General features: G+C 43.3%; 1 non-coding gene and 1 pseudogene across 1 annotated transcript; both read right to left on the bottom strand.

Annotated features, from left to right (window-relative positions):
- Positions 1 to 3,967: 3,967 nt before the first annotated feature.
- LOC100397925 (SKA complex subunit 1 pseudogene) lies at positions 3,968 to 6,601 on the bottom strand (annotated as a pseudogene).
- Positions 6,602 to 7,777: 1,176 nt separating this feature from the next.
- Positions 7,778 to 7,884, bottom strand: LOC118146997 (U6 spliceosomal RNA). The gene has a single exon (XR_004733180.1). It is a non-coding gene; the product is annotated as a U6 spliceosomal RNA (small nuclear RNA).
- Between the last annotated feature and the right edge of the window lie 242 nt (positions 7,885 to 8,126).

Raw genomic sequence — 8,126 nt, 5'->3', positions numbered from 1 at the left:
ATTGAGACTCCAACTCAAAAAGAAAAGAAAATATTTGAGGCTGGGCGCGGTGGCTCAAGCCTGTAATCCCAGCACTTTGGGAGGCTGAGGCCGGTGGATCACGAGGTCAAGAGATCGAAACCATCCTGGTCAACATGGTGAAACCCCGTCTCTACTAAAAATACAAAAATTTAGCTGGGCATGGTGGTGCATGCCTGTAATCCCAGCTACTCAGGAGGCTGAGGCAGAAGAATTGCCTGAACCCAGGAGGTGGAGGTCGTGGTGAGCCGAGATCGCGCCATTGCACTCCAGCCTGGGTAACAAGAGCGAAACTCCATCTCAAAAAAAAAAAAAAAGAAAAGAAAATATTTGAAAGATTTGAAATGTTCCCAATAAAAAATAGTGATAAATGTTTGAGGTGTTGGTTATCTTAATTGCCCCATTTGATCACGACTCATTGTATTCATGTATCAAAATAACATATGTACCCCATAAAGATGTGCAATTATTATGCATCTGTTTAAAAAAAGAATGATGTGTCTTACTTTTCATTCTCCATATTATATCTGTATTGGGTTTTGATAATCATTATGTGGAATAAAGACAGCATGCAGAACCTCAAAATATCATTGTTTAAATTTTTTTTTTTTTTTTTTTAAAGAGACAGGGTTTCGCCATTTTGGCCAGGCTGGTCTCACCTGACCTCAGGTGATCTGCCCACCTCGGCCTCCCAAAGTGCTGGGATTACAAGCATGAGCCTCCATGCCCGGCCTCATGGTTTAAATTTTTATTTAAAAATTTCACTGGCTGGGCACAGTGGCTCACGCCTGTAATCCCAGCACTTTGGGAGGACTAGGCGGGTGGATCACCTGAGGTCAGGAGTTCAAGATCAGTCTGACCAATATGGTGAAACCCCGTCTCTAAAAATAAAATAAAATAAATAAAAATTTCATTTATTTATTTTTATTTTTTAGAGATGGTGGTCACACTATGTTTCCCAGGCTGGTCTGGGACTCCTAAGCTCAAGCAATGCGCCCACCTCCGTCTCCTAGGTAGCTGGGACTAGAGGCACAAATTACAATGCTCACTGACATTTTGATTAGTCAAAATATTTGTGGCATTTCCTCTATTTTTACTCGTTAACATTTTTCTAAATTTTAATTTCTCACTATAAAATAATAAAATTATGATTAAAGTGATTATATTAGATCAATGGTTAAACCCTTAAATATGTGTGATGATGAAAAGTTAGAAGGAGCCAGGTGTGGTGGCTCACACCTGTAATCCCAGTACTTTGGGAGGCTGAAGAGAGCAAATCACCTGAGATCAGGAGTTCGCGACCAGCCTGACCAACATGGAGAAACCTCGTCTCTACTAAAAATACAAAAAATTTAGCCATGTTTGGTGACGCATGCCTGTAATCCCAGCTACTCAGGAGGCTGAGGCAGGAGAATCGCTTGAACCTGAGAGGCAGAGGTTGTGGTGAGCTGAGATCAAGCCATTGCATTCCAGCCTGGGTGACAGAGCCACATTCGTTCTTAAAAAGAAAAAGGAAAAAAAAGAAAAGTTAGAAGAAAAAATCCAGGAATCAGATGTGATTTTATCATTTGAAATGAAATAATTTCTATGCTTTTTATTAGAAAACAAAAATTAAGATAGTATCCCTAAAATTTCACTAGAAAGTGCTCCAGAGACACTACTATAAACCGGAAGAGAGAATCTTGAGGGAAAGATGGCGTCTGTCTAGCGGGAATATGGTGCTCCCAACTCCCTCCATTTTCCCTGAAAAAGAGGGGCACGTTGGCATCACTCATGTGAGCCGATGGTCAGGTGCTTCAGAAAGGCTGGAAGTTATGGTGTCCTTCTTAGGACTAGAAGGACCTAAAGTGAGTGGCAGCTTCAGGACGAACCAGTGGGTAAGAGCCCTCCTGTGTCAGCACACAGGATGGGGCCAGGCGCGGTGGCTCACGCATGTAATCCTAGCACTCTGGGAGGCTGAGGCGGGCGGATCTCCTGAGGTCGGGAGTTCAAGACCAGCCTGACCAACCATGGTGAAACCCCATCTCAAATAAATAAATAAAAGAACACAGGAGAACCCATTTGTCATCTTCACTATTAGAGCTCTCAGTTGGAGCATGAAACTGAGTTTATTTATTTCATTTTATTTCTTTCTTTCTTTATTTTTGAGATGGAGTTTTGCTTTTGTTACCCAGGCTGGAGTGCAGTGGCGCTATCTCGGCTCACCGCAACCTCCGCCTCCCGGGTTCAAGCAATTCTCCTGCCTCAGCCACCTGAGTAGCTGGGACTACAGGTGCGCGCCACTATGCCCAGCTAATTTTTGTATTTTTAGTAGAGAAGAGGTTTCACCATGTTGACCAGGATGGTCTCGCTCTCTTGACCTTGTGATCCACCGCCTTGGCCTTCCAAAGTACTGGGATTATAGGCGTGAGCTGCCGCACCCGGCCAGAACTGAGTTTAAAATAATTTAGTTGGCCAGGCATGGTGGCTCACGCCTGGAATCCCAGCACTTTAGGAGGCTAAGGGGGAGGATCACTTTAGGTCAGGAGTTCGAGCCCAGCCTGGCCAATATAGTGAAACCCCTCTCTACTAAAAATAAAAATATTAGCTCCGCGTGGTTGCAGGCACCTGTAATCCCAGCTACTTGGGAGGCTGAGACAGGAGGACCCCTTGAACCTGGGAGGCAGAAGTTGAGGTAGCCAAGATCCTTCCACTGCACTCCAGCCTGGGCAACAGAGTGAGACTCTGTCCCAAAATAATAATAATAATTTAGTTGCTTGATATCTCATGTAGGAAAAAAACTTTTTAATTTTAAAAACTAGCAAAAAAAAGAATTTAGTTGCAACATCTACTTTCAGTTTTCTTTCCTGAAATGAATTAGAAAGTCCAATTGTTGAGGAGGAAACTAATGGAAATGGAAACTCTGGATGTGTGTGGTGCGCCACCCTCTTCCCTTAGCAGTGATTTTTAATCATGCTCATCTTGCCCGTTTATGCTTGGACACAAGGCACAGCTTCCTTCCTGTGCCATTCCTAATGGATATTTTTATTTCTTCTTTGGAATGGAGTTGTTTTGTGGGGACACAATGATTTCCCTACATTACTTCATAGCTCTAAGAACGTATCCTTGACCTGGAAAATCTCTTTTTAACATGACAATATGACCTAGTGGAGTTTTGCAAACTGTGCTGCTCACTGCTAAAAACATGTAGTAATTCTGCTGTGTTCTATTTCCCCCCTTAAACACTTGAAGAGGCTCATGATTTTCTTATTTTTTTCTTGCCATCTAAATCTACAGAGTTTCCAATGTAAAGCAGGGAGCAAGAGATCACTTTCAGCAATTCTTTTTTTTTTTTTTTTTTTTGAGACCGGGGTGGTCTCACCATGTTGGCCAGGTGGTTGGTCTCAAACTGCCCGCCTCAGCCTCCCAAAGTGCTGGGATTACAGGCATGAGCCACCATGCCCAGCCTGATTCTTGAAGATTCTTTTTTTTTTTTGAGATGGAGTTTCACTGTTGTTACCCAGACTGGAGTGCAATGGCATGATCTCGGCTCACCGTAACCTCCGCCTTCTGAGTTCAAGCAATTCTGCCTCAGCCTCCTGAGTAGCTGGGACTACAGGTGCGCACCACCATACCCAGCTAATTTTTGTATTTTTAGTAGAGACGAGGTTTCACCATGTTGACCAGGATGGTCTCGATCTCTTGACCTTGTGATCCACCCGCCTCAGCCTCCCAAAGTACTGGGATTATAGGCGTGAGCCACCGCGCCCGGCCTATGAAGATTCTTAAAGCTAGCTTTCCTCTGCATCTATGATCACAGCAATACATGTCTCAAAGTTTCTGTTTAAAAGAGTAAGGCTGGGTGTGGTGACTCATGCCTGTAATCCCAACACTTTGAGAGGCCAAGGCGAGCCGATCACCTGAGGTCAAGAGTTCGAGGCCAACCTGACCAACATGGACGAACCCCGTCTCTACTAAAAATACAAAAATTGGCTGGGCGTGGTAGGGCATACCTATAATCCCAGCTACTCAGGAGGCTGAGGCAGGAGAATCACTTGAACCCGGGAGGCAGGTGTTGCGATGAGCCGAGATCACTCCATTGCACTCCAGCCTGGGCAACAAGAGTGAGTCTCAAAAAAAAAGTGAAGTTCTATTTGTCTTTGAAAATGTGTTACTGTGTCTTTGAAAATATTCTTGTGTGTGTGTGTGTGTGTGTGTGTGTGTGTGTGTGTGTGTTTACCAGTTTATTTTAAGGCTATTACAAAGGATACAGATGAGCAACAGCCAGATGAAGGGGTACCTGGGGCAAGATCCAGAAGGGTCCTGAGCACAGGTCTTACTGTCTTGTAAAGCTGGAGTGCATTACCTTCCTGGCACATCAAAATGTTTGCAAACCCTGAAACTCCCAAAATTCCATAGTTAAGGGATATTATGTCTTGTGGATGTAGGCCTGGTGGATTATTCATTTAATCTCCAGCCCCTCTCCCCTCTCTGGAGTTGGGAAACTGAAAATTTGAAACTTTCAATCATGGTGCAGTCTGTGTGAGCAGCCCCCATCCTGAGTTATCCAGGTGCCCATCGAGAGTTACCTCACTGGAACAAAACATTCTCCTATCACTGGGAAATTCAAAGGGATTCAGGAGCTTTGTGTCAGGAACTGGGGCCAAAGACCAAATATTAGAATAAAAGATGTACTCCATCACTTTGGAAATTACAAGGGTTTTAGGGGCTCTGAACAAGGAACTGGATAGGAAGATCAAATATATGTTTATTATTATATCACAATAGCACATCAACTCAATGTACATTTATTAACGCTTTCGTTACAGGTTGAAGTTTATAGACTGGTATACACTAAATGCATTTCAGGTAAGCTACTCCCTAAGAACCTATAGGAAAGCACAATAATCAGATGATAAGCTGTCTCCAAATCCAGCTTCCAGGAAGTTTACCTATAGACTGAAATGCCATTGATGGAATTTAGACACTAGTGATTTTTAAGTCCAAAGGGCCTGGGTATCCTAATCTCATCTTCTTGACCTTTTTCTTCCAATATTCCAATATCACATCTGTACCCAATCTTTTTTTTCTTTTTGAGATGGATTCTCACTCTGTTGTCCTGGCTGGACTGGAGTACAGTGGCACGATCTCGGCTCACTGCAACCTCCACCTCCTGGGTTCAAGCAGTTCTCCTGTCTCAGCCTCCCGAGTACCCAGGTCTACAGGTGCATGCTGATCTGTACCCAATCTTACTGGGGTCTGCAGCATTGTCTATTCAACACAAAAACTAGACATGAGCATTTTTAAATTCCATTATGTGCCCAATACAGAGGCTTATTCAGCAGGTAGTTAAATATCTGGTGAAAGGAAGTGAATCTTGAAGACATATAAGCTTTGTCCAGAAAAGTTTTATTTTCATCAGAAACAAGAATAGGCCAGATGTGGTGGCTCACACCTGTAATCCCAGCACTTTAGGAGGCTGAGGAGGGTGGATTGCTTGAGCTCAGGAGTTCGAGACCAGCCTGAGCAACATGATGAAACCCCATCTCTACAAAAAGCACAAAAATTAGTCAGGCATGGTGGCGCACACTTGTAGTCCCAGCTATTCAGGGGGCTAAGGTGGGAGGATTACTTGAGCCTGGGAGGTTGAGGCTGCAGTGAGTCATGTTTGTGCCACTGCACTCTAGCCTGCATGGCAAAGCAAGACCCTGTCTCAAAAAACAAACAAACAAAAAAAGCAATACAAAAAACCTAAAGAAATCATACATATGAAAATTATAGAAATGGCCTCTATACTCTACTGTTGGTCCACTCAGAAGCTCACAAGTGACTCAGGTTATAACATAAGGAGTAAGTCCTCCCCCTCGGACCTCTGATAGCCTCTGGCAGTGTCTTAAAATACTAAGTATCGCAAGAAACTTTCTGTCAGCTTTCAAAGTCGTGAACTCCTTTAAGTCAGCTTCCATTATAGAATAACAACCTTTGGTATCCTTGGTTTCTTCATTAATAAATCTGTGATAGAGATTTCTGGCCACAGAATTCATAGACTTTTTTCGTTGATATAGGATTGTATATTTGCTAATAACTGCCTTGTTGATTTCTTTAGTAACATGATTAATTTGACCATAGGTCAGTGGGATTTCGTGTACGAAGGAACACCATTGAACTCATCACAAGTTATAAATGGCATTTCCTTAATACTTGTTTGTTCTTTGGGGGGCTTCTTTATGGGTTCAGGTCCACAGCTTTGTCTGGTTCTTCAGGGTCAAGATCTGATCCCTTAACCCATCTCTGGGTGACTCTTACTTGGTGGCAAATGGGAAGGAATGTTTTCTTTAAGATGTTCTATGTCTTTGTAATCTTCAAAAGATTCACAGTGTTCTTTGAGTGAATTGTTGGTTTGTTCTTGATGCTGAATTTCCAATTCCAATTTATTTAGAAGTTCATTTGCTACAGCGATCTCATCTCCTATTTTATTTAATACATTCTTCAAGGTAGGTTCCTGGCCACAGTTTCTTAATGACAAGGTTTTCTTAATATTGCCAATCTTTTCATTAACATGAGAGCATAATAGTTCCAGATCTGAGGAGGCCATCCTTGAAGCCTCTCGAGTCAGTCCGGGAGCAAAAGGGCTACTCGCCGCTGGGTCGCCAGCCGCGGACAACTGCAGCCTCCGCTGGAGGCGGGATGGGGAGACACAACTCCGGGAGCAAAATTCAAACCGCGCCCGGCCCTTCCGCATAGCGGGACGGCATTTTTTTTTTTTTTTTTTTTTTTTTTTTTTTTTTTTTCAGAAACAGTCTAGCTTTGTCTCCCAGACTATGCAGTGGTGCAATCATAGCTCGCTGCAGCCTCAAACTCCTGGGTTGGAGCACTCTTCCCACCTCAGCCTCCTGAGTAGCCAGGGAAAGTATTCATTTCTGAGCTTGGAAAATGTTTGAGCAAGGTCCAGATTCCCCGGCCTCTCATATCCTAGCAAAACTTCTGATCCTGCCTCACACAGTGAACAGGGTGAATGCCCTACTGACGAGTACTATACAGGGGTTTCAAGAAAACACCGTGCCTGCACCTGGGTCTTGTCTTCACTCCCCATCCCAGCCTAGGAGGTGCTGGCCACACTTGCGACTCCTGTTCCCAGAACGAGGAGCAGCTCCCCCTCCCCTTTCCTCTCTTCTCCCTGTGCCCGACCAACCCTTCCTTCCAACCGAAGGACAGACTTTGGAAGCTGGAAAGTCACATGACCATAGACTATAGTGCCTGCCACCCTTCTATATTCCTTCTAACTCCACTCTGAGGTTTGTTTTTTTGTTTTTGTTTGTATTGCTTTTTTGTTGTTGTTTTCTTTTTATAATCTCTAAATGGTTGGAGATCAAACCTTGTCAATAATCGGCTTAGCCAGCCCTAGAGGACAGGGTATAAAACTCACCTCTTTGTGACTTAATTTAAGATTTTCCGGCTGGGCGTAGTGGCTCACTCCTGTAATCCACGCACTTTGGAGGCCAAGGCGGGCAGATCACCTGAGGTCAGGAGTTCAAGACCAGCCTGACCAACATGGTGAAACCCTGTCTTTAAAAAAAAAAAAAGATTTTCCTACATGTTGTATACTTTCAAATTACCATGAATGCAGGCAGCGATTATGCTCCAGTTTGTATCTCAGGTTTTACTTTACCACGTTACCACCAAAGCATCTATCAAACTACAGTGACTTAGAGGGATCACAACAGATAGGTTTTTTTTTTTAATTTTTTTCTTTATTTTCAAAAAATTATTATTATTACAAAAAAAAATGGAACGCTTCACAAATTTGCATGTCACCCTTGCACAGGGGCCATGCTAATCTTTGCTGTATCGTTCCCATTTTAATATATGTGCTGCCGAAGCGAGCACAACAGATAGATTTTGAAGTGGAAAAAAAACACACAACATAGGAATCCCAAGGACATCAGAAAGAGGGTTCCGCATATGTTATCTCTGGGCTCTGCCTTCCCAGGCAGCGAGAGCGCCACTCAAACTAGGCTGTTCAGAAAACTAGAAGTGTACGACTTTAAATCCCCTTGTCTTCTTCTATGGACCAACCATAAACCAAACAACCTGTAGTATCAACAACAAAAAAGTAATTGCTTGAACTT

Source organism: Callithrix jacchus, chromosome 13 (assembly GCF_049354715.1).
Source record: "Callithrix jacchus isolate 240 chromosome 13, calJac240_pri, whole genome shotgun sequence".
NCBI lineage: Eukaryota > Metazoa > Chordata > Mammalia > Primates > Cebidae > Callithrix > Callithrix jacchus.
The sequence above is the reverse complement of the archived record's forward strand: the minus strand, read 5'-3'. Positions and strand labels throughout refer to the sequence as shown.